At 42.7% G+C, this 27,230-nt stretch overlaps 1 protein-coding gene across 1 annotated transcript in view; it reads right to left on the bottom strand.

Annotated features, from left to right (window-relative positions):
* ST3GAL1 (ST3 beta-galactoside alpha-2,3-sialyltransferase 1) overlaps nucleotides 1-9,396 on the bottom strand; it is a 76,439-nt gene extending 67,043 nt beyond the window's left edge. The window contains exon 1 of the mRNA XM_064644339.1: nucleotides 9,252-9,396. The gene's annotated coding sequence lies outside the window, so the exon portion shown is untranslated. The remainder of the gene's footprint in view (nucleotides 1-9,251) is intronic.
* Nucleotides 9,397-27,230: the final 17,834 nt, after the last annotated feature.

Below are 27,230 nucleotides of genomic sequence, written 5' to 3'. Positions count from 1 at the left end.
TGTCCTTGGGGTTTTCTCCAAGAAACAGTAGAGACAGTAGCTGCACAAAGCACTTCTGCCTTAATCTGGTAAAATTTAAGCTTTATATAGCTAGTGAAGGGGCTGCAACACAAGTCTCAAGAGGAGCAGCTGAGGGAGGTGGGAGTGTTTATCCTGGAGAAAATGAGGCTGAGGGGAGACTTATCTCTCTCTACAATTCCCTGAAAGGAGGTTGTAGTTTGGTGGGGGTTGGTCTCTTCTCCCAAGTAACATGTGACAGGATGAGGGGGAATGGCCTCAAGCTGCACCAGGGGAAGTTTAGATTGGATATTAGGGCATTTTTTTTTTTTTCATTAAATGGGTTGTAAAGCATTGGAACAGGCTGCCCAGAGAAGTGGTGGAGTCACCACTTGGAAGTGTTCAAAATAAACATGCAGATATGGCACTTGAGGACATGGTGTTGGGATTAGGTTGATGGTTGGACTTGATGATCTTAGGTCTTTTCCAACCTCAACGACTCTATGATTCTACAAGAGCATTATTCATTCAGACCTTTTACAGGTAAAGGAAAAATGTGTGTCCTCCTTCTAAGAGAGCAGAAACAAAGCTCAGCCAACAAGCCCCTCGCCTACTGCAGCAGTGGGTCAGACGACAGCAGAGGAAGAAATGAGCAGCCTCTTCTTCTCGTGCTCTATGAAAGAGAGACATCCTCCTCCAAAGGAGCTGGATTAGTAATTCTAACCTATTGATTCTTTTCCATACAAACCTCCATTTTTCGTCTATTAAAAAAATTCCAAAGTGAATTGCAATTACATAGCAACATCTTCTGCCAATACTTAACTCAGTATTGACAGGAGACTGTGGTCTTGCAGAGAATCAGCTTATTCTGAACTCCTTTGTTTCATTGCTACTAGGAAACATTTTAACCACTTCTGCAATTACTCTATCACCTTTTCCTGTTTTTCAATAACCTTGTATTTTTCCAACAGCCAGCATCCATCTCCTGCTCCTTTGCTCTTTGGTGCTCTGACCTCACAACCAGTTATGTAGTTGCTTGAGGTTATTTTTGTTTGAAGCATTGGCTGTTTTACAGAGCAGAGTTACAGTGTTTTTGGAGAAAACTGGGCATTTACACCCAACTTTCTTTTGTTGGTGTATTTAACTGTCTGAATGCTGAGCATTATGTCAAATTGTTCCTGACAAAACTGGTAACCTACAATGGGTTTACAGTGTTAGTGGATGATAGAAGAGCAATTGGCATCATCTACATGGATTTGTGCAAAGCACTTGACACACTGTTTCACACAACATCCTTGTCTTTAAACCAGAGAGACATGGATTTGACAGCTGTGGATTCCTTATCCACAGGGTACTGTTTGACATCTTTGTTGGTGACATGGACAGAGTAATTGAGTGCACCCTCAGCGAGAGCACTGATGTGGTGCAGTCGGCACACATCCAGAGAGACCTGGACAGGCTTGAGACGTGAGCCCTTGCAGACCTCACGAAGCTCAACAAGGCCAAGCAGCAGGTCCTGCACCTGGGTCAGGGCAATCCCAGCAGATACAGGTTGGGTGGAGAATGGATTGAGAGCCCTGAGGAGAACTTGGTTGATGAAAAGCTCAACATGACCCAGCAAAGCACACTTTCAGCCCAGAAAACCAACTATGCATCAAAAGATCTGTGACCAGCAGGTCAAGGGAGGGGAACCTGTCCTAACAAGCTAATGAAGTGGCCATTTGAGATGACAGGACAGCTCTGCTCCAGCATCCCCATAGTTTTATCACAAAATTGTGAAGCTGTTGCTATTCACACATCCTGCTAACACCATATAGGCTTTTTCTCTGTAACTCCTGGTCTGAAGTAGTTTTTAATTTTACATATCTATTTTTGCACACTTTTTAACAGAAAATCTGCTGTGACAGCCATAGCAAGTCAATGACACTTTACGTTCCTCTGTGAGGTCTTAGGATCCAGGCAAGTAAAAGCAGTGCACAAACAGTCACATGGAAAAAGCACCAAATTGAGGTTATCACCATAGTGCTACAAGGATTGTGCATTGTAGTAAATAAAACAGAATTATAGGTGACTTATGTAGCATCAGCCATGCTTCTGCACATCTCTGGTGACTGCATTACTCAATGGAGTGGCAGAGAGTAAATCGCTAAAGCCAGTATTCCACCTCTAAAGCCCTTCTCTCCATGCAGTTGAATATTCCCTTTTACTTTTCCAATTCAAAATCAAGCTGTTGGTCAAAAGGCAACATTTATATCTTTACTGGAGTTTTCATTGATTTTATAGGCTCAACTAAACCTCCAGGAAACTGAAATGCTGTCATTGACAGCTGCAAAAACTGGAGCAGAGAGCTGAGAAGGCAGACACTAATCTCTTCTCTATGGTGACCAGTGACAGGACCCAAGGGAATGGCATGAAGCTGTGTCAGGGGACGTTTAGGTTTGATATTAGGAAAAGGTTCTTCACTGAGAAGATGGTTGAGCATTGAAACAGGGTTCCCAGGGAAGTGGCCATGGCTCAAAGCCTGACAGAGTTCAAGAGGTGTTTGGATAAAATTGGCAAGCACATGGTGTGATTATTGGGGTTATCCTGTGCAGACCTAGGAGTTGGAGTCAATGAAACTGTGGGCCCCTTTCAACTCAGGATATTCTGTGATAACTCAAATAATTTCATTGCAATGATTATTGCATTCTCAGCTGCTGAACTGTACATGCCTCCATATCCTGCCTGCACACTTAGTGTTTCTGTTTCATGTTTCCACCAGTGCTACTGCTTAATCACCCAGATATAATAGGTAGCCCTCAGCATTAGTAGCTGAAGTTTGAAGCTGAACTTTTTTTTAATGGGATGCAGGGCAAGCAAAAGTTCACTTTCCCCTCTCAGGCAGAATTTTTAGGCTAGAATTAGGCCTAACTTTGAGAAGAGCAGCAGCTCTATTTGTAAGATGCAGAGTGAACCCACAGGAGAACTGATCCTATTTGCTTCTTGATAAAAGCAAATTTTACTGAAGGGGAAAAGCGGAGTATGTAGGAGGGGGAAAGAGAAGAGACATCAAGAAGTAAAAATTCTAATTCTTCTAATAAGCATTAGACAAAGGAGTAGAAGAGATCCTTTCTTGAAATGTACAGAATTGCCCCTGAAAAGCAGGGTGAACCTTCCTAAGAATAATAACTTCAATACAAAAATAGCTTCAAAGAGACAAGAAATAAACCCCAAATTCAGGTGTAATATCAGTATTGCCATTGGCTGGCAAACTATGTTGCTGCAGGTCACATCAAACTCAGAAGAATCATTCTGATATTTCTGAAAGTAAACTTTCTTGGTTCTTTTAAAATGAGTAATTCTGACTACCTAAGAATTTGAAATAGACCTGGAATTAAGATTAAGTAAACAAAAAAGCAAGAATGCCTCACTTTATCAAAACCATAATTTTCTTGACCTACCTTCATTTAACTAAAGATTGTTTCAATTTGATGTAAACCAGTATTTTTATCAGCATTGTCACACACACACACAAAAAAATCTAAATCAGATCATCTGCACAAACTGATTTAAGTCAAACTCTAGTAAGAGAAATCATTAGATGCACGAAGCAATAGTGTAGACAGCTAAAGTCTCTCACTAATGCAGCTGCAGCCTGCATATCTGCCCAAGCAGGTCATGTAAAAGGCATCACCATATCCCAACAGACTAAAGGAATTTAGGATATAAGCCTGGATGTCCTTATCACACCCTAACAGCTTTGGATGCACTCTAGGGTGTCATAAGAGACAAACACTGTCAGTTCAGCTCGATTCAAGTTGCAGGTAGCCCTATACTATGTTCTTTGCATAGGAGTTTGTAGAAGACTCAGGGCGAAGTAACACGGGTCTCTGCTTGATGACTAATCCTGAAGGACCACCTGTAGGACTCAAACTGCTATGTTTTAACCCAAATATTCAGATGCCATCTTCCAATTTAATCTGTGGTTTTGCATGCCAGGATGTAAGCAGGTACCTTAAAAAAAAAAAAAAATATCCGAACCTGGCCACATGCAGCATGCTTTGAATTTGAGCTGAAGTGTGGGAATCTGATTCCTACCTAAAAAACCTAGAGGTGATGCCTTATGCTTCCCTGGCAGGGTCATATTAACTGAGCTGGCAGATTTGATAGAATTAGATTTCTTTTTTGAGCTGGTACAGCACTGTGATGCGTCAGCACACATAGTATTTCAGGTAAGTAAGATTAAGTCATTGATCGAAGATCCAGCCTCCAGAAATAATGTAGTGTCCTTTAAAAGGAACAACCTTTGTTTTGTGTTGGTGTACTGCAACTCTAAAAACAAAAGGAAAAAAAAAATCTAAAAATCCACTGATCCTGGGAAAATGTCAGATTTAATACCTCAGTGTCACTGTGCCAATTTTTACTCTGCAGAACAACCCTCTAAAGGGATGGATAAGGAGTGATCCATTGCAGGGGAGTTTTGGGGATACCAAGAGTAAGTGAGGTCACCTCCATGGCAGCAGCAGTCCTGTGTCAGGCGCCGGGAAATTTTGTGGTTGGACGCTGTGGGCTCCAACTAGTCTCTCACTGCTCATCCTCCACTCAAAGCCTTTGGGGTGGAAAGCTACAGAATACTGAGCCTGCATTGTAAACTACTGCTGAGAGAAAGGACTTCCAGAGACGGAAAAGCTACTACAAAAAAAAAGAAAAAAAAAACAATGGCTTTATTGAGATTACGTCCTCAGAGCAGGAAAGCTACACTCCAAGTATTTGTAACTATTTACATTGTATCTTTGGCACTCTGAGATACCTTGAGACTGTCTGACAGAAATAGCCGTGGGATCGGCCAATGGAAACACTGTGGTTTGAGAGATTAACAGATTTCCTGAAATAATACAAGTCCTCTCTGACCAAAGGTTTTGTCATTTCATACACAGGGCACCAGCCTTGTTCTCCCTCAGAAAGGATGTGCACGTTAGTCCAGATGAAGCAACTTAATCATAAGCACTTCAAAGAGCAGCAAAGCCAGGAACGAATTACTTTCCACCCTCCTTTCCCCCCAGAATTACATTTTAACAATTACTACAGTCTTTACAATTGATGACATCCCTAATCTTAACTCATGCTTCAGAGCATATTCTACTGATATTATTTGGCGTTTCTTTTAAAAAGAGCTTCCTGTCCCCCAAAGCCCCCCATTTTCCACAATCCACGGCTATTTCACAGCCCTGACGTACAGGAGCTCGTCAAGCTTTGTAGGACATTTTCCACAAAGTGACTTGAGTTTGCTACTTACAAAGCAGAGCATGAGACACTTGGCACCAGTGTGAAGTGCAGGATGGAGTAAGAGTGGGAAAAAGACCAAAAGCGTGACAGCAGTTCCTCTCTGGCTGCTATGAATGAATGCCAGCGTGGCAGAGCCCTTATCAGAATAAGAGGAGTCACGTGAAGGGGTAACTTTGAACAATTAACCAACTTACATCCTAAATGGAGACCACTTAAATTGATAATGTTATCTACCTCATAAGTTAAATATTAGTGCCCAGAAAGCAAATACAGTTCCCTCAGGGTCAATTCAGTTGTCAGACACATGTTTTCGGCATCTCTGGAGATACCCCAGACATCAAATCCACCTTTCTGGAGTCTCAAGTGCAACATGAGCAGTCAAAGACTCACATCCTTCTGTACTAGCTCCAGAAGACAAGGGCAGATAGTTCAGGGCAGTTCAAATGGCACTTAGTAGCTATGGTTAAGAAGCTAAGATCCCTGAAGCCTGGTAGGGGATTCCCAGCTCCCTGGAGCAGATACCTGTTGGGCAATACAGAGCAAATACCTATTGGGCAATGAATCAATCCTCAAACACCAAACTAGCCCAGAGAGGGATGCAGACCTGTTCTAGATGGGTTGCAAAGGCATTTGTTGTTCCCACCAGAGGGACCAGGTGTACCATGCCTGCCAGGGCTGGAGAGGCTGACGGGAGCTGTCTGCTGCCACTGGCACTATGGCAATAAGAGTGATACAAATCTTTACAGCAGCAATTTGTGTCTTCTCTTGCACTAGTCACAGTTCACAGGAAATATCTATGTGGGTCAAAAAGCTGATAATTAGCCCTAGAATTTATTTTTAGTTTGCATACCTCTGACTTAGATTGCTGTTTATTGGTTAGGAGACACATCATAAACACGACAAACAGGCTTTGACGCAGTTAAGCAAGATCATGTCAGAGAAAGGCAAAGGTATGTTTGTGACACTTCACCTTATTCACTGGAATTCCCACCCATGTTTTAACAACCTATACCAGCAATCTCTTATCAGTTAAAAATGCGCCTTTTCCTCTTTGTGCAAGCTTGATTATACAGATGCCATTTAGCAAATATTTTAGAGTAAATAAAAGTATGTTAGATTATTTTATAGTAATATTTATATAAAAATATAAAAATGACTGGTACCAAGCTACCTGGGCTTGCACTGAAAGGTTTTATCAGAGTATCCTGGAAAAAGGGCTGGTTATTAAAAATAATTCTTCTACTTAAGAAGTACTCCCTAGGTGAAAACTTTATCCCCCACTTCACCAGTTCATTTATATATTAAGGAGTGCTGCTTCAGATAAGACACCAGTAGTCCTACGCTGCCTTCTGTAAAGTAAAGAAGACACAGAAGATATTAAAAATTCTTGAAGTTTGGTATGAGAAAGAAAAAAGTTAAAGACATTCTACAAATGGCATGTGACAGTGTTGAAAAAAGACAAAAAATGCATCCTTATTCAGAGTTCCCTCCACTAGAGCCATGAAAAGCTCCACCAGGTGGTGGGATTAACAGCACTAGAAATATGCTCTGGAGCTGAGCTTGCTCTTACTCCTTTGCTTTTAAAAGCACATTTCTGCTTCACCATGCTCTTGAAAATACTTCTAAAAGATGATCCTAATAAAAATGTATTTCTGCTATCATTTAACAGCAGGATTTGCAATGCACTTAACACAAAAGATGTATTTATAACTTAGAAGATGGAACTGCCATCTGCATGACCCTAATTTCCCCTCAAGTTACTTCCAGTTTTACATAAACAAAAAAGCAAATTGATTAGCAGATACTAAACTATATTTAGTTTTAAAAGCTACCTTCTTCAATTGAGATGCCATTGCCATTATTAGTATTATCAAGTTTGAAAGAAAAACTGCAAAAAAAGGCTGCAAGCTCCTTTCTGGCTGGGATGTGTGAAAAATTCATACAAACAGGGCAACTCAGTGCCTCTCCTGCACAATCGGACTGTGCACTGAGTGAGCCAAAAGTATAAGAAATTGGATTTTTCTCTTCTTTTGCCCTTTCAGACACTATGCTCTTACATGTTACTAGCAGAAAGGTAAAATAAATGTATATTAGCACAACTGTACTTTAAAAACTTAGTGGTAGCTTTAAAGCCAGTTTGGTAGGACCATAGACTGGGACTTTGGTGCTGCTGTAGGGCAACATTTCAGTGGCAGGAGGTTGATATCCTGTGCCTCAACAAAGTAGAGTAACTGAAGTGAGAAACTGGCAGAGGAACAAAGTGCCAGGTTCACCATAGATCTATGGTGGGGTTTTGTTGTTTCCAGGATAATCAAGAAAACAAGTGCCTTTAACTGATGAACAAATTCACCCTTTCTATTCACACACAGCTATTTTCCCCCTCACCCCGGCCACGGCCCGAACATATGTTCAAACAGATTAAAAACTGTCAGTTCCCAGATGAGCTCAGAAAGGACCTTAAGCACAGATGTGCCCTGCAGGTAACCATCCTGCCGTTTCCAAAAGCAGGAAAGGGAACACAAGGCCAGCCCCAGCTTCTTCTAACACGAGAGCAGCTCTGTCAAGGCATTGTGAACAGTGGGTAGAGCACTGCTGGCTTTGGATGGAGACGGAAAAATTGAGGAGGGGTGAACATACAGGCTGCGGAAGGTGCTGCCTGGCATGGATGGCACAATGCTATGGATGTAACAATCTAAGTATTTCCAAGCAGATGCTTCACACAGAGCCACCCCTCCAGCTAAAGCTGTGTAAATAATATACAGGAGGAACTTGCTTCTAATTGAGTACCTTCCAAAACGCCAAGAGGCAGGAAGACTCCAGTTAAAGAAGACTCTTCATTTTAACTTGTGTCACTGAAGAGCACCAAAGTAAATGAACTCCGGAGGACAAGATCAAAGTAGAATAAGAGACTTTTCTTTTTATATCCTTGAATCTCCTGTCCCTTTTGCACACCAAAATTTAATTTCCTTTTCAAAGAGAGCTTTTGGAGCTTATGAAAATTGACCCAAAAGATTACAAGGGCTTTGTCACCCTTCCAATCTCCCTGAAAGATCCATAATTAGGGAGGCTTTTCCTTTAACATATGTGCCCAGCGGGCAAATATATAATTCAGATTTACAATTATATGGATTAATTATTCCAGTGTGTTGGATACATACAAGTCCAACTGCTATAAAGAGTTGAAAAATCTTGTGTGCCTCAAACGAGTAGTTTGTTTTCATTTATGCCAAGACTACACGCAACCACAGTAAGGACCTGAGATGTATGGTTGTTGAAGAGATAAATATATCAAGTGCAATAGAAACAAACTGCTGACCTCAAAGATTAGTTATTTATACTCCACTGGAAATTAATTCTGCAAGGAGGGAGGTGCGAACGGATACCTAAGACAGCTAGTCTGATTTTTGCTCTCTAACGGAGTAACACTGGCTTTCCTCGCTCGGCACACAGCCTATCCAGGAGGAAAAAAAAATAAAACAGAATGAAAGAAAATAGAAGAGAAATCGGGGTACAAGACACTGCCGGGATGGTCCCTCCCGCTGCTCCCACCCGGCGGCGTCGTGGGGCAGGAGTGCCCCGCAGGGCAGCCTGGGGTGGGGGGAGGGAGAGGGGGTATCCCCCGCTGCTGTTGCCTTCCGAGCATGGCCCGAAGGTGCCCCTTGCTCCAAAGCCCACACTGGCACCCGCCGCCTCCCCTCTGTCTCCCTCCAGCGGGGAAATCCCGGCTGGATGGGGCGAAGCCTCCCCGCTCCAGAGCACCCGCCGGACGATGCTGCGAGCTCCGCCAGCGCCGGGGCCACCCCTGCTTCTAAATAATAGACATAATTAAAAAAAAAAAACCAACAACAGCCGAACGAGGAGCGGGGAGTCTGGGAGGCTCCCACCGCGCCTTTTGCAGCAGTGGGGAGCGGAGGATTTGCAGGTAAGAGGGGAGGAAGGCGAGGGAGGAGGGCGGCGGGGAGGGAGGGAGGGGGTCCCGCGGTACTCACGGCGGGGCGCGGGGGGCGGGCGGGCGGCCGAGCCCCATGGCCGGGGAGGGGACGGGCGGGCGAGCGGTCGCTGCTGTCGCTGCTGCTGCCGCCGCGCTGTCTTGTCTGTCTGCCGGCGCTGCTCGCCGAGCCGCTCCGGGAACCCCGTCCCTCCCCTTCGCTTCCTGCCTGCTCATATAGCGCGCCCTCGGCCACGTGGACGGCGCGGGGCCCCGCCGGCTCCTCCTCGGGGCCGGGCGGAGAGGGGCGGACCCCCCGATCAACCTCTCCATCACCCCCCTCCATCACCTCCCTCCATCACCCCCCTCCATCATCCACCTCCATCATCCACTTTCATCGTCTCCCCTCACCCCATCTCACCCCACTCACCACCGCCCCCCATGTCATCCTCCCATTACCCCCTCGCCAGTTACCTCCCCCCACCCCGTCACCACCCCCCCGACCCCCCCCTTCTCAGGCCTCCGAGCGGGGTTTCGCGGCAGAGAGGTTCAGTGCGAACCCGGACTCACCTCTGCGGGGCGCGGGGATGAAATCTTGCTCCCGGCGGGTCCTCCCTAGAGGATCACCACCCAGGAATGTCTGTGTTCCCCCGCCCCCAGCCCTCCAAACTGCCATGTGTGAAATTGGGCTGCGTGGATCTCAAAGGTTATCGCAGCAGGGAAAGTGAAAAGAAATTCCGCACTTCTCGCAGAAGAAAATGTGCTTTGCGTCATTAATAAAATATAGCACATAGTCCAGAATCATAGAAAGGTCTGGGTTGGAAGGCCTCTTAAAGATCTTTAAGTTTCAAACCTGCTGCCATGGGCAGGGACATTTTCCATCAAATCAGTTTGCTCAGAGACCCATCCAGCCTGGACTTGAACACTTCCAGGAATGGGGCATCCACAACTTCTCTGGGCAACCTGTTCCATCATCACCCTCACAGGGAAGAAAGTCTTCTGAATATCTAATCTACACCTACCCTCTTTCAGTTTAAAGCCATTCCCCCTTGTCCTGTCACTACATTTCCTTGGAAAAAAATCCCTCTCCAGCTCTCTTGAAGTCCCTTTAGGTGCTGGAAGGTGATATAAGATCTTCCCAGAGGCTTCTCTCCTCCAGGCTGAGCAACCCCAACTCTCTCTCTGTCTTCTCTGGAGAGGTGCCTCAGACCTCTTCTTTCAGTCCAGCACCATACACTTTTTAAGGTGACTATAAAAAACTGTAGAATTAAAAAGAATACAGCATCATTAAAGAATCCCCCAGACAGACACATTCAAATGATAAAGTGTCTGCTAGAACTATTTAACAACATCATGCTGGCTTTTTTAGTGGCAATGTGTGAAGACTGGAGCCAAGACTAGAAGCAGAGGGGTTATAGCACCTCTAAAGAAACAAATGATCTCTGATCTTCTCCGCCCTTCTGTAGGCAGTGTTACATGCACTGTCACAATGTTACAGTGAACGGACAGAGCGCACATACAGAGAGGAGAATGTATTCCTGAGCTCTTAAAAACATGTTCCTTAATGCTGGACAGCCAGTGCATAACTCCCTTTGTGAAGCAAATAAGTTTACAGGTTATTAATCTAGTTACCAAGACTGCCCACACTGTTGGTTTATTACATTCAGCACAACATACTTCCACTGGAAACTGTAACGTGCTATGTAGGAGCTGTAAGTCATCAATCATCACTGAGCTTGTTTCCATAGAGTTATATTAGTAAAAGCTAAAGTGTGAATTCAGACCGGTGTCACATCATGTACTGCGCTGTGCAGACATTTGCATTCGGGTGAGAGTGCCTGTGACAGCCTGAGCTTTCTGCTTAGGGAGCATAAACCCATACAAACCCTTCAAGGGACACACCTCATCACTAAATCTGGACTTTGGATACTGAAGAGCAGCATAATATTATATCCTTCATAAACAGGGCTTGGAACAGATTTAATACAAAGCAATGAACATTGAAAAAAAAACCCCAAAACATTAGTCTTCTTTTGCAAGGAATGTATCAACACAAGGAATTACTGTGTAGTGGAAACAGTCTATTAAATAGCTCTTCACTGCTTCTTCCCAGGAGCTGCTTGACACTTTGCTGGAGATGGGACAGGGCCCTCGAGGAGCTCCAATTTGATCATCTGTGAAAGTTTCTGTTACCTTCTTGGCTTGATACTCTCATACCTTCAGGCAAAGTAGTTGAATGTGGTCCTTTGTTTCCTCCTTTGTTTCCTTAACAATAACAGTGGGTGAGTGGGTCTATTTTATGAAAAAAAAATCTCTGGGGAACAGCTCACCAGTAATAGGGTTGTGCATCAGGTTTGGAGATTTCTCCCAAGCATTTTTGAGGAGATGGAGAAAGTGAAAGGTTGATGAGGACTCCAAAGCATATCCTATGAAAGCGACATTGCCTGGGGAAGGAAATGTCTAAGCACTCTGCATTTCACTGCCTGCTGTACCACGCCTGGTCCATCCATGAGTTCAACAGAGAAAAAGAATGAATGGAATGAACAGGTGATTTATCATCATACAGCAGACAAAGTTTTGCTAGGTTGTGGAAAGCTTAACCCTGCAGTCAAGAATGTCCTAATTAATGATAGTTAATCAAGATGACACTGGAATAGGTTGTCCAGAGAAGCTGTGGATGCCCCATCTCTATAAGTGTTCAAGCCCAGGCTGAATGAGTCCCTGAGCAGCCTGGTGATCCTTATGGCCCCTTGCAGCCATTCTATGATTCCATGACAGAGAAAAGCAGCAAGAGATAATACTATTTTTTTTTCCACCTGCATTTTCAGTCCTATCTCTGCACCGTTTCTCTGGAGCACACAAGGGATAGGATATGGCGTGTCCCTCCAGCAAGTTACAAGTGCAAGGAGGAGATACAGAAGCGAGCTCTGCAGTGGCTGGGTTTGGTCAGAGAGGCTCCTTTCTGTAGTGCAAGGCAGAAGAGGAGTGTGCCAGAAATGCCTCAGGGAGGTATGCCACAGTGATATGGGTGTAGCATGGAGAAGTGCAGAACATGGAGAAGTTCCTCAGGTCTCTGCTAGCACCTGGCTGAGCCAAGTGCAGAGAACAAGACTGAATCCTCCTGAAACAGCAAGTGTGGAACATATTTATCTTTATTGTATCAGTGTTACACTCAGTTAATTCCTTCAGATGCTCTCAGCTTCCCTGATGCACCCCAGTGAGTGTGCAGGTAACAAGTGCTCTCCGATAATGCCATCATAATTACAGCAGGTCCAACCCAGTGTGTTGGATCCGCTCCCCCTTATGCTGTAGCATTTCCCTAGCAAGTGTCATTTAGATGATTTTGGGAAAGAATCCAGGGTTTGTTTCACAGACAGTATTTCCTCAACAGCTCAGTGAATATGGAATAGTTTGAACTAACCATGCAAATCTCGCTCGTCTTCTTATGTAGAGAAACTTTATCTACTCTAAACTCTGGGCCAGGGCTTTCAACTGCTGATGAGGGATAGCTATGCAGACTTCAAAGGAACTATATCAGCTTTCACCAAGTGGGGATCCAACCCCTTATTCATATTTTAAAATTCAGAAACTGTGCCTAGGTAAAGCAATTTTCTCTATATTTTTAAGTAGCCAGCTTTTTATTTTATAGCTGTTCCCTCAGTGGCAGGATTGTTTCTCAGTAGTCAGTGTTTAAAGGCCCTTCAAGGCTGAAGGAATTAAAAATGAATAATTTAAAGCTGCTCTATGATGCATAATTTTTAACATATGTTTTACAGGCCATGTGGAACAATTTTTTCTGACTTGTCAGTAGATATTTTACAAACATGCTGTGCTGGAACCAAAACCTTTTTTATTTAAGACTCAGATTTGAGCCCTCCTATGCATCGACACAGCAGTGTACTGGAGCCTACAAGCCATAACAAGGAAATCATTATCACCAGCACTGATCAGAAAAGAGCAGAAATGTAGCAATTGCTTTCTACCTCTTACACACACTGTTAAACTCAATAGGGGCAGAACTGTGGCTCTCCCATCTCAAGAAGCCTCATCCCAAGGTAGAGAGAGAGTATATGTGATTTTTTTAACCCAGAGCTGAAAAAGGGATGGACCCAGGTGGTGCTGGAGAAGGAGGCATGAGACATGTTGGCTTTTGATTACTTTTTGAAGCTTGGCTGGAGTATCTTTATGCCAACCTCCAGTTAACTCCCTAAACCATGTGCTGCTTGGAATGTCATATTAGTAATTCCTAGCAGTTTTAATAGGCAAAGCTAATTGCTGGTGAATAACAATGATTCACCTTTTATGGATTTCATTTCTTGTCCCTCCCTAACTCCTTGCAACAAGAAAGGGAGGAGGCGTCTACTCTGCAGATGCTCAAAATCAGCCTGAATTTCAGCCTTCTCGACTAGTTTCCACACTCTTCCTTGTTTTCTTGGATTGTCTAGTTTTTATTTCTATTTTATAGGTTCTTCATATTTGCAGCTAAAAATAAGTTGGTTTGGTTATTTCAAAAACTCTTTGGGTCCAAAGCCAGTTTCAAGTATTTCAGCAAGTTGTAAAGTTAGGCACAGCAAATTTAGGCTTGTGTTTGCTCCTCCCTTCTTTTGCTCTCCCTTCAGTTCATAATCTGTCATCTTTCAAACAAGCCAATTGCCATTGTGTCTAGAAGAAGTCAAAATAGAAAATTAGCATTTGGTATGTACGCTGTTGCCAAGAAGCTATTTCTTCTTGCCTGTGTAAATAAATAGTCGTTTAAAAATGATTGGCTTGCTCTAAAGGATGTGCTAAGTGCTACCACTGCACTGTGCTCCCACTGGGAGGAAAGAGGTGAGGATCCAGGAGTGTGGCCAATGAGTGCCCCATCTCCAGCTTCTCCCACTGGTTCTGTGGAATGGTACTGTTCTTCACACAGGCCAAATTGGTAGTTGGATAGTTCCTGTCTCAATGGACATAGCAGAAGTGATTACTGACCTTGCCAGTCCCCAGGCCAGGCCCAAGCTCCACACAGGTGGATCCCTTTAAAAGGGATTTACTGGTAAGTCTCTATATTTTTATGTAGCTAATCATTCACATTTATTATGTATTACACAGATACACACCTATTGATTGGTAGGACTAGATGTGAAAGAGATTAAATACTTTCAAACTTTATAAATATGAAACCAAGAATATTGACACAGATGGGCTGTACACGATTTATTTGTTCTGACTGGCAGAAGAGACAGATGAAAGATGTATATCTTACGTACACTGAAGATGTAAAAGGTGTTCTGTAATCAAATGTATACTTTTGTAACACTGGCCTTATCTTTCAGTATCACAGTATCACACAGTGCTATGAAACATTCTGACAGATGTTGCAGAACTGTCTTAGTCTTCCCTGATCCAAAGTCTACTACAAGCAACTGGTAACAGTGCAGATTTAAAACAGGTGTTTAGATCATATCCTCTGCCTCCACACTTCACAGGGCCAGGCTCTGGCAATGAGGTGTATTAAGAGCAAAGAGAAAAGATATAAAAAAGCACACAGCATCCTTTCCTGCTTGCTCTTGGAGTTCAAATGGTGAGAGGAGCTGCAAGAGGTCAGTGATACTGGCACACAGTCAGTGCTCTCAGCATTTGTTTCACAGCACCTATGTACAGGACCACATCTGAGACACCTTTGACATCAGAGCACGATTTCTTCTGAGGCCAAACTGTTACACAGAGACGTGTTTCTACCTGCTAGGACTCATTAGTGCTATATATGGGAGCATTGGCCATGGGTGAAGGTTGTGATATGGTGCAGTCTGTTCTCAATACATGTCTGAGAAAGCCCGTGAAACCTTCCAGTATTACAGCACATAAAAACACACAGCAAACACCACGAGCCTGATTTGCAGAAATATTCAGCAAATCTGGTGCTCATGCAACTCATGTAAAAAGTAATCCAAGCTATGAAATACTTCTTTTCTCTTGCACTCTTAGATGAACGTGAGTTTTGCTACAAGGACAGTATAAAGCCTGAGAGGACTAATAAGCACTAAATAAGTGCATAACCCATAGAGATATTAAATAGATAAAACCATAATGCAGGAAGTGGTGGAATCACCATCCTTAGAAGTGTCCAAAAAATGAGTGGACATGACATGTTGCAATATGGTTTAGTGAGCATAGCGGTATTTGAAGGTTGGACTTGATGATCTTGGAGGTCTTTTCCAACCTTAATGATTCTATGATTTTACCTCTGTCAGGATATGGGAAGATTAAATTGGTGTAAAAAACATTAATTGGCCATAAATATTTTACTGCAGAAGAAATGAATGGCATAAGCACCTAAATGAGGATAAATGTAAGTAACTATGTGGCAAAGGGACAGCTGTGGTGTACTTTCTGGGTGTTTCATACACACTTAGCATATTCAATCTCTCCAATACAAATGACCCTTCTCAGCAGTCCAGGCATCGCCTATGGAACATCATAACAGTAAAATTAACCTGATTTACCTTTGTGCATCCAGATCTCACTGTTTTTTGAGTACCATCTATTCTAGAGCACAGACTTGAAAATATGTGCATTAAGTGATTGGGAAATTATTAGCATCATTTAATTTTATTTAATTTCAGCTGTCCCTGAGGACAGTCAAAAATAAACCAGAAGGTGAAATTAAACTTAGAAAATAGATATTCTTGATTAAGTTGAAGTGTCTATTAGGCTTCTGTTTTAAGTTTCCAGCCCACAAGAAGAATGGCAAGCAGAGCCTGGTAAGGAAACATTTTGACAAAAATGCATTTTTCTGTGGCTCAAACAAAATAAATATAATAACACAGAAGAACCTTTTCCAAGTCAGGCTTATGTGTTCGTCTGATCAGCACCAGCAAACCGTTTCATCTCTCCTGAATGTCACAGAAGCACACAAGTTGTGCCACCGTGCAGTTTTCAAGACAAATGTTTTCCCTCAAAGGACATCGCACACATACCAAGGGCTGTACATGCAGTATTAAGTTAAACATAGTAACAAAACAAAATGCTCATTCCATGTGGAAGTCATCCTCTGGGAAAGTTGTGAATAAAGCAGTGAAGCACACCTGGCAGATGTTAGTCACATGGTTTCATTTAGTATGGAGAGGCATTTATGTTGAATGGTAGAAAAGCAACATAATAAGCTAGATAGGACAGAAAAGTTTGTGTGTTTTTCTTTTCCTGCTATATATACAGGTTAAAATGACTTTTAGCAGTCCCTTCCACCTACTGGGATAGGCTGGGAAAGGATGAATGGCGTGGGAAGAATACCTCCAGGAAGGGACAGTGAGCACTTGTGCTGTAGTAGTGCTGAAGATCTGCTGTTAACCCACAGCTTGGAGCTTGGTGTAGGGCAGAGTAGCTCAGATGCTACTAGAAGGAAAAACAAAAGGTCTAGAAACCAATTTCCCAGACATCGCCTAGAAAATACTTATGTCACATTACTTCTCTGTGTAAAAGCTAGCGGAATGCTTCCCTAAAGCAAGCACTAAATCAGCTGTAATGCTGGTTTAGATCTGGTATTAACAAATCAGCATTTACAGAAGATCTTGTCATCAAAGCTGGTTTTGGAGTAACAGATCATGACTTTTTTCCATTTAAGTTGCATGGTAAAATAAAAAGCAAAACTACAAATATAGTTCCCTGATTGCAGAAGAGCAAACTTGGGTAAACTAAGGAATTGTTTTAATTATTAGAGGTGAGAGCTGGAGAAAAGGTTTCAAAGACTTGAAAATGGTCTTACTCTAAATGAAACAGGTGCTGCATTCAGAGCATAACCTACATGTAGGAAATGGAAAAAAAAAATAAAGTGATTTAGAAACCAGAGAACCATTAATCTAATCTTAATACATTGTGATTTCTTAGAGTAAATTTAGAAAAAAAATATTTAAGATCTGGAATAAATACAAAGTGGGATAAAATGCAAACTTGTGTTTAACAGAAAGAGAGTTTATTTGAGGCAAGAAGTGATTCTCAGTGAAAGACTAGTGTAGTATATTGTGTTTACCTAGGCTTTGATTAAATGGATAAAAGGTGCTACTCAGATAACTGGCTGTTTTCTTGGAGGCTGAGGGAGGAACCAGACTGGTAGTGCAGAGTCCACGTGTGCTGAGCATGGACTACCCTGCAGCTGAGTTGAGAGCAGCCCTAAGAAGAAGGACTTGGGGATACTGGTGGACAAGAAGCTCAGTGTGTCCCAGCAATGTGCACTTAAAGCCCAGAAAGCCAGCATTGTCCTGGGCTGCATCAAAATCAATGTGGGCAGCAGGTCGAGGGAGGTGATTCTGCCCCCCCTACTCTTCTCTTGTGAGGTCCCACCTGGAGTCCCGTATCCAGCTCTGGGGTCCCCAACATGCAAAGGATATGGACCCCTTGGAAGTAGCCCAGAGGAGGCCATCAGGATGATCAGAGGGTTGGAGCACCTCTCCTGTGAAGATAGGCTGAGAGGGTTGGGTTGGTTCAACCCGGAGAAGAAAAGTCACTGGGGAGACCTTAAACCAGACCTTCTGGTACCTAAAGGGGCTACAAGAGAGCAGGAGAGGGACATTTTACAAGGACATGTAGTGATAGGACAAAGGGGAATGGCCTTGAAATGAGAGAGAGAGAGAGACTAGATTTAGATGGTATATTAGAAAGAAATTCTTTCCTGTGAGGGTGGTGAGGCCCCAGAACAGGTTGCCCAGGGAAGCTGTGGATGCCCCATCCCTGTAAGTGTTCAAGGCCAGGTTGGATGAGCAACCTGATCTTGTGAAAGGTGTCTCTGCCCATGACAGTGGGTACGAGATGTTTATCATGGTTCCTTCCAGCCCACACCAAACTATGGTTCTATGAAGATACAGACAGTGAAAGTGGATTTAAAAAGGCTTCCTAATAATAAATGGGAACCTTTGAACATTTCCCAGTCTCCTACAATGTCATTGGATGTACTGTTTATTCCTGGTGCTGAGGTGCTCACCTTCACCACTGCAGCAGCCCAGCTGATCTGCAAGGCTCTGCCTGCAGCCAGGGTGCAGAAACATGTCTCTGCCCCAGCCCTGGAGCAAGGTGCATGTCCATTGTAGTTAAAACACTGCACAGCACATGTCCATGAGTCAGGGTGTCATGTCATCCAAGACAGAAAGATAAAAGATAAACCTACCACTCAGGAAGAGGAGGTATAAAGCACAGAAACATGAAATCATTAAGATTGAAAAAGACCTACAAGATACGTGTAGGAAATGTTACCTGGGCTGGGAGGTTAACAGATGAAAAGCAGTCAGTAAATTTAAGGGAATTGCCAAGCTGTGCTTTAGAGCAAGGTAAGTGAGGTGAACCTCACCCTTGGAAGTTTATAAAACAATCTGCCTTGGGATAAGAGCTCTTTACTTGCTTCCTGTGTAAGAGGGGAAAAATTGTGGTGTACAAGATGACTTGGGGCTGCTAGAAGGATGAAGTCATGAAATGGGCAAACAAGATTTGCTCAGCCTTGTAAAATGAATGAAAGCTGAGGGGGAATCCAATCGCTGTCGGTTGATTGGGAAGTAAATGCCAGGGAAGTGGAGAATGTATAGTAGCTAAAGGAGAAATGAGTATCAGGTGCAGGTCGATGTATTCAGGCTGTAAATTAAAATGATGATGGTAACTATCATATCAAGAGTTAAAAATATGCAAGAAAGCCTCCAGAAATAACAAGTCCTCTGAAGTTTATATAGGGGGCTTGATGCACTCCTGGAAAATATATTTTTTTGTGTATGAGAAAACAACCTACCATAATACATTAGACCTACACCTCCTTATATAAGGAGATGTAGCTTGATCTTCCCTCAAAACTATTTCTTGTTTGACACCAAGGAAAATGTGTAAAGGAAGAAACAATATGTGTAAAGACACGAGGACAGAGCATAGTGCATGGATCATCCCCAGCTAACCCCATGATGCATTAACTTTGCTCCACAGAGGAGTCGGAGGAGCTGGCTGGCAGCAGCTCATGTCGGCAGTAGAACGTGTTCTACTGAATTCTCTAAGATCTAAATTGAGTCAGCAATGCAGTGCTCAGGGCAAATATTTCTCATTATCTCAGAAACCAGGTGGTTATGGACACCAATACCACCTGGAAGGGGCTGAACAAACTCAGTCCCTCTAACTTCCATTTGTCACTTAACTAAGTACAAGATCAAAGAACCATTGATTCCAGGGACAGCAGCTCAGACGACTCATTCTATTTTGCTTGCAAAATTGTTCCTATCTGTGCAGGTGAAATCTTTGTGCTCACTGACATTATTATATAAAATACAGTTATTTTCAAAAAAGGATTATATCTTTTTCAGCAAACAAAAAACCTGCTGTATTTCTATCTATTTATTTATTTATTTCCCCAGCAGAACAGAGGAGAACATAGACTCTTAAGTATAGAAAAGTGTGTAGGTTTTAAAACAAATTTAAGACAGGGACAAGCCAGAAGTTCTGGACAAGCAATCTGGTCTGATTTATGGAGCAACACAGTTTCATTCAGCTTAATAGGTTTTTGCATTTAATTCATATTGAGTGCAACTGGAGCATTGCTGTTTCAGAAAGACATTGGAGGCTCCCATAGATCAAGAAGCCACCTTCCTCAGCAGTGTTTTGTCTCACTCGTTCTACAAAATCTTTCACTTTGTATTTTCTTTGCATTATACTGAATTTCAGCCTACTGTTGATTCCTGTTATTCTGTGTAGTCTGCTTGTGATGAATTAAGTAAACTGAACTTTTTTGATCTCTCACGTAGGATATATCTGACCAGATGTGCACTTCTACTCAACAGATGGCTGTTCAGCACTAGTCACTATCCATTTGGAGTCAGCTCAGAGAAATGAGCCCTTCCAGGGTGAGGTTCATCTCATCCCAAAGCGAATCTTTATGCCAGATCCCATAAATGTCCCTCACAGCATTCCTTTCTCTCTCTAGCAGCAATCAAGGAAGCCTGTCCTGGCTACCTCTCATGTCACTGCCTGCATTATAGACTTTTACATTTAGGCAAGATGAATCTGACTCTTGGGCTAAGTCATTTTCCCAGCTTTGAATCATTTCCTTGGCTTCCTCCTCTGCACCTTACACTGATGAGGCTTTGCAGATCTCCAGCAGATGCATGGCATTAATGCCTATGTATGAGGAGGCCTCCCTCTCAGGTTCCGGGAGTGCACACAGGGGCAATTCACTGAAAATCTGGTTAGGGAGATAGAGCTGGATTTCAATATGTATGCTGTCCATACTTGCTAGTGATTGCACCTTTTTAATGAGATGCATGTGTCACTGATGAGAAAATGCCTTAATAATTATGGTCCCCCTGGAAAAAGAGTAGATTATGTAACTATTGATCTTGATATTTTTTGTTCTATTTTTCCATTTTTCCCATACTAAAAACTGCTGCAGCATCACAGGCTTCAGCTCCTTCCATCCAGTTTCTTTTCCAACATTAGCCATTCCGCTGTATCTACTCACACCAGGCTCAGCCACTAGCCCAGCCAGACAGCTGCCAGCTGTTTTATTTTTAAATAAATACTTACATCTGTCAAGTTATAAAGCAGAGAGTGATGAATCCATTCATGATGTCTTTTTCTTTTTTTCTCTGTCACTTGAATAGAACATGCTAAGAATTGCACACTCTCTGCAACAAAAGCCAAAATATTTGCGTACCTGGGCAGGTTCCCTTTAATTAGTACAAAACGTGTTTAAGTGTTGGGGTTTTAATCATCCCTCCATAGTGGTTTATTAGGTCTGAAAGAAAGGAGGGTAAGGATAATTCTTTCTTGCCCAATGCCTTACCCGTGTGTTAAGAATGACTAGTTGGAATGTCCACATGTATAAACATTATTGATATATTTATATATTGCCTACTTGCATGGGCAGCAAGCATGGCTGAAGAGGAACTTGCAGGTCTTTCTGGCTGGGAGAAATAAAAAGGAGTTTTCCCAACAGAGTCCTGATGTTTCATTTGGGGATCTTCTACCAGAAGCTGCACGAACATTTCAGGTGAGCCCTGTCCCTATCTGTCCCTCTCATGCCTGTGTCTTGCCCACTCTCTCTGCATCCCTGTCTTCTTCCCTCCATCATGCTCGCTAACTCTGATTGCAGACACTTTCAGGGAAAGGAACAACACTTTTGGACCAGTGTTGCCATTTTTTCTTACCTGTGTCCTCACAGATGTAAAGGCTATGTTAGAAAACCAATTTTCAGCCTGCACTTGGCTGCATCCTCTGACATCAGCTACCTCCTTATCTATAAATTGGCCCAATAAAGATAATGAAAGCAAATTCATTATGGCATTTATTATATTGTCTTCTCATGTGCTCTTACCATGGCTTTCTTTTGGGACAGTAAGAATGAATTGCAGTAGAGAAGTGATTTGATTTTTCATGTTGAATTTTGCTGTACACTACTGCGGTCAGTGAGCCCAGATGTTCAGGTGAGACCACACCACTCCCCTGCAGCTCCATGTTGCTCTAAAAGTGATTTGTATCCATTTAGTTTTAGTCGGTAAGTATCAACTTCGGGTAAATCAATATAATGTGGGCTTGCATTGATTTGAGACAAATCAGCAATGGGTAGTGCTGGTTTAAATAATCGTTCTCAAAACCTTTGGAACCTTTAGTTAAAAAATGGCACATAAGCTAGTGTGAGAGCTACAGATAAATCAACTATTTTTAGTGATGGATCATCACAGGGGTAGTAAAAACTAGGCAAAAGTGAAAATCTTGTGGGATAAATGTGAAAGTGTTAAAGACATGAAACAATTCAGTAAGAATCCAAGCCATGTCTGGTATTTTGAAGCTAATCTTTACTTAGCTAATATAATCCTGCTTTAAAAAAAAAAAAAAAGTAAGGTTTTCATTTCTTCCTTCATTTTTCTGCTTTTCATATCAGAAAATTTTTTAAATCATCTGTTCACAACATCACACAAACAACCCTGTGACAATTGGAATAATGTTTCCTAGAGGATTAGGGGAATTCGTAGAAAGAATCATTGCTTCATGTGGGAACAATCAGACACTCATTGCATGCATCTTTGTTGCTTCATTTCTTTGTGCTGGTACCTTGATTTGTTTCTCAAATTTAACAAAGAAGGGTATGAAGCAACTAAAAATCTAAAATTACAATGTAACCATATGGAAATATTAAGTTAAGGAAGTCTAAGCACTTAAACCAACTGTTCAGGGTATTTTCCCCTTAATGTGCTTACATAAATCACATTAGTTTTTATGAGAGTTATTTTTCAAATTTATAGACTTTTTCAGATGGATCTTCATCTCCCAAGGTAGCATATGCAGCAACTGAGTGTGTTTCTGCAAATTAAAGACTCTGGCATTCAAATTTTAACTCTGACACTGGATTCATGGATGTCATTGCATAAGCAAGTTATTCATGGACTTTTGGAAATAGCTTTTACTTTTTAATGCTCAGCTTTAGAAAGCTGAATTGTCATTTCTGAATACCCAACACTCAAATTACTGATTTAACAAGCAATGTTTGTGTGGCAGTTCTAGAACTGGTCTGTACTATGGCTTCATCTCTAACAAAATCTGAAAGGGCAAAAAAATCAGTGCCACTGTTTGAGCAAACACAGTGCATAGAAGTGCTGCCTGTTTCACTGAAATCTCCCATTTCTGGAAATAGCTTATTTGGGGGTGTTGTGGTTTAACCCTGGTAGTCAGCTCATCCCCTCACTGTGGGATAGGGGACAGAAGTGGAAGGGTAGAAGTGAGAAGATTCGTGGGTTGAGTTAAAAACAGTTTAACAGGTAAAGCAAAAGCCACATGCCCAAGCAAAGCAAAACAAGGAATTCACTCACCATTTCCCATGGGCAGACAGGTGCTCAGCCATCCCCAGGAAAGCAGGGGATCTGCTTCCCAGGGATAACTCTACCTGGGAAGAAAAACGACATCACTTCCAAAGTACCCCCTTCCTTCTTCTTCCCCAGCTTTATGCACTGAGTGTGATGCTGTAAGCTGTGAAATATCCCTTGGGTCAGCTGGGGTCAGCTCTCCCAGCTGTGTCCCTGCCCTGGGACACAGGTCCTTGTGCACCCCCAGCATCCTCTCTGGTGGGGTGGGGGAAGGAGCAGAAAAGGCCTTGACTCCATGAGAGCTCTGCTCAGCAGTAACAAAAACATCCCTGTGTAATCAACACTGTTTTCAGCACAAATCCAAAACACAGCAGCACCATATGAGCTGCTATGAAGAAAATTAACACTATCCCAGCAAAAAAAACCACACAGGGGAATATTTTATAATTTAGAAAAATAAAATTTCTAAATAATATGTCTGTCTTCGATGAATTATATTAATATTTATGTACTTAAATATTTATATTTATATAATAATGCTTATATATAATGTAAATATATATTAATTGTATTTTTATTTATAGATACTATTTCTAATTTTGCTAGGAACATGTACTGAATATGCCCTGGAGGTTCAGAAAGCAGAAGGCAACCCAAAACTTTCCAACATTTATTACAATATTGAATGCAGGGTTATTTTAACATTGATTTGGAGATTTGGGGATGACCTAGTTCACCCGTTTTGAATTTTGCATTATTGTGAAAATCAATGAGAATCTCTTGAGTGCATTTTGGAGCCATGTGGGCTGAGTTGTAGCTCTGCACAGTGCTGCAGAGAGCTCACATGGAGCTGGCAGTGCCCTGTGCCTGCAGATCACAGCATGTCGAGGGTCTAAGGAGAGGCCTCAGATGCCCAGCTAGAAGTCAAGAAGTAGGAACCAGACAAAGCACAGAGCTCTGAGTGCCTCACACATCCTGCCAGCCCCAAGAAATTTTGCCTTGGAGCTCTTGAGTTCACCTTTAACCAACCTTTTTGCACGACTCCTTATGCAGGTATGGGTGTAGATTTTGGAGTCACAACTTGCCTTATACCTCCTAGGTACAACACCAACTTCACTGTACCCAGTGAGGGACAGTGTCTGGAAAGTGAATCTAAATATATTTATAAGGTGAAAGTTCATCACAACAAGGTTAATGAATAAGCAGTACAAACCAGGGAGGTGTGCTGCCAGCTAGAGGATGGATCCTGACTCATATGTCATTCAGTGGTTAAGCATCTTTGAATATTAGTTTTAGTACTCAATCTTGCCCTAGTGAGCCTTGGAAATTCTTCAGAAAAAGGAGAACAAAAGGCTCACAGAAGGTCAAAGCAGTCACCAAGGAGGTTTTGTCTCACCCTTGATTCTGAGAGTGACTCACACAAACACTCAGCTATTAGCAGCTGTGATAAGATGCCTTTAGCTGCTGCCCCCCAGCAAGTCTGATGGATGGAGATCACCTCTGGAACATGTTCCTTGAAGAGGATTAGCTCCTGAGGGCTGGGGTTTGTTACACACGTGAAGCCTTTTCTCTTGGCTCAGAGACATCAACTAACAGCTTAACTTCTGAACAAGTTCAAGGCCTACCATCTTCCCTCTGAGGCAGGAACCAGGCCAATTTTTCTGCCAAGAGGTGGTTAGTCCCAGCTATGACATGGGAGCCGTGGGTTGAGAGGTTTTCCAGGGCAAATCCAAGCCCACCCTCTAATATCTTCTTGGGGGCAGTGAGGTGTTAGCCATCACTGGATATCTTTACTTAAGACTTTGAGTTTAGGCTGACTCTGTGCCCTTCTAAAGGGACTCATGCTCAGCCATGAGCCACGGGCTTGATGTGGGAAGCATTGGTGAAGCACTGCTGTACATTATGCAGCAGAGATATCACTGCATACATTATGCAATGATAGCTCCTGCAGGCCTTACTGCCACTGTTACTCTCTTTTTGCCCTATATAATGCCTGCTACCATCAGGGCTCCCCTGACCTTAGTTTGTCAAGTCCTACAAGCCTTGAGAAAGCTTTATGACTTCTTGGATCTGGGTTTTTAAATACTTTGCCTTCTAGCTGTAGCCTAGTTCCTACACTCTAAAAAAAAGAGCATTTCCATTTAATTTCAGGCTTTCATGGCTATGAAGTGTTTTGAATAACCAAACCTGCTCTTTGTTTCTTCTCTGATGTGGGTGGGTTGGATTGGTGAGTGCACATGAAGTGCCACAGCTGCCCAATTCACTGTGTTGGTGACGTGGACCCGCGATTGTGCAACTCACAAAGTGGACATGCAGAATTAAGGGGAGAGGCATTGTAACATGGTTGCACAGAATGCTTTTTAGCCTGTCTTGTGCTTCTTATTTATTTTGGAGAATATTTTATTGTCTTTACTTAAGCAGTCAAACAGAGCTCTAACTCCCAATCTGCAGTGTTGGAAGCAGAAAAGTACATGCCAAATGGGGAGGTTACCTGGATTACATTTCAGTGTGACAAAACTTACTGCTGTGTGCTAGAGAAAAGAGCAAATTCCCTTCCTGTTTTACTGCCAAGTGACACCTGTACAGCCAAATGGATTGCTCAATGAACTTCTTTAAATAATCACCTCAGTGTAGCCTAGATCTCATTCCCATCTCCTCCTCAGTCTCTTTAGCTGCCAGGGAGAAGGAAGGGCTGTGCTGTGTCAGAAGGGCAGCAGAATTACAGTACACAGCAACAGCAGCCAGATTCCTTCAGCATAAATGGAATTAAAATAGATTCTTTCATTGAAAGAAAAATAAAACAATGGAGGATAAGAGGAAAGCCTGTGTAAGGGAGCACAGCAGGTTAACCAGCTGGGTCTGTGCCGTCCTGTGCAAAGGGAGGTTTCATGGGAGACAGTTCACTTGGAAATGCAGAGGTCTGAGTGAGCTGAAAGCTCAGACACATCTGTGCATGTCCTGGAGGGCTTGTTGGTGCATGATCACTGGGCTGCTTTACACTGGTTAAAACAATCTGTGAATTTATCCTAAAGTTGTTGCCTTGATGTTGCTAGAGAACTTGATGTGTTGAAGTCTCCTCTCTTTGTAGTCCTTCCACTTTCTCACCTGTTTCCTGTCTCATTTCCAGGAAACACTTTTGTAACAGCTCAAGACAGTCATTCCTCTTCCTCATGGTAACCATGGATAAACATTTTGTCAGCCTCGCAGGTCTCCATGGGGAACTCCCTCTGCAGCTCACAGCCTTCTCTGCTCTCTGCTTTGGGTGTTGGAGAGCACCTGAAGAGCTTCAGACTCAGTGAGAATTGGAAGAAAATCCAAAGATATAACCCTCCATAGATAAAGAACTCAAATACATCCATAAATCTCAGCTGTGATTTTCAATGTTACTTAAGAAAGTGGGAGTTTTAAGATCCCAACTTCTTAGGCAATTCAATTATCCCTCAGTCTTCCCTTCCCAAATCTTCCCTTCCCAAACCTTCTCAAACCTTCCCTTCTCAAACCTTCTCAAACCTTCCCTTCCCAAAACTTCCCTTCCCAAACCTTCCCTTCCCAAACCTTCCTTTCCCTAACCTTCCCTTCCCTCTCCCCTTCCCTTTTCCCTTTTCCCTTTTCCCTTTTCCCTTTTCCCTTTCCCTTTCCCTTTCCCTTTTCCTTTCCTCCTAATTTTGCCAAAACTTTTGCATCTACAGACACTTTTCAAATTCTACCCGTAAATGTGTTTCCAGCCTGGCAGTCTGTATTGTTCTGGCACTGATTGGTGCTCCAAGCAGCAGGTAATTCATCTGCTAGAAAGACTCAACATCTTCCCAACACCACTACTATTATCCAGAGCTATGTTTATGCTTCTTTTGCAGCAACAACCATGCAATGAGCTCCACTTCCCTTTCCTTTTCTGGGGACCCCACAGCTGCAGGTGGGGTGGGTTGGGTAATGATAGGGCACTTCTGCAAACAACCGGCTGTGAAGCGACACATTCCTGTCAGCAGAAAGCTCTGCAAATATTCTCTAATCTCTTGACAGAGTAAACATTTCTGTGCCATCCTAGCAGGGGAGCCACCCTTGTTATGGTAGACCTGAGCTGCTTTTTCTGGAACACACTGGAGCACAACTTTGTGTGCCACAGTGATCTGCACCAGGCAGACAAACCTGCTGACTGAGCCACCAGTGGACACAAAGATTTATTTCTGAAGAAAAGGTTGAGCGAGATAAAATCATCATGGCAATGTTCTGGTATCTGAGGC

Source organism: Pseudopipra pipra, chromosome 1 (assembly GCF_036250125.1).
Source record: "Pseudopipra pipra isolate bDixPip1 chromosome 1, bDixPip1.hap1, whole genome shotgun sequence".
Lineage (NCBI taxonomy): Eukaryota > Metazoa > Chordata > Aves > Passeriformes > Pipridae > Pseudopipra > Pseudopipra pipra.
Note: the sequence above shows the minus strand (reverse complement) of the source record. Positions and strands in the feature narration are given on the sequence as shown.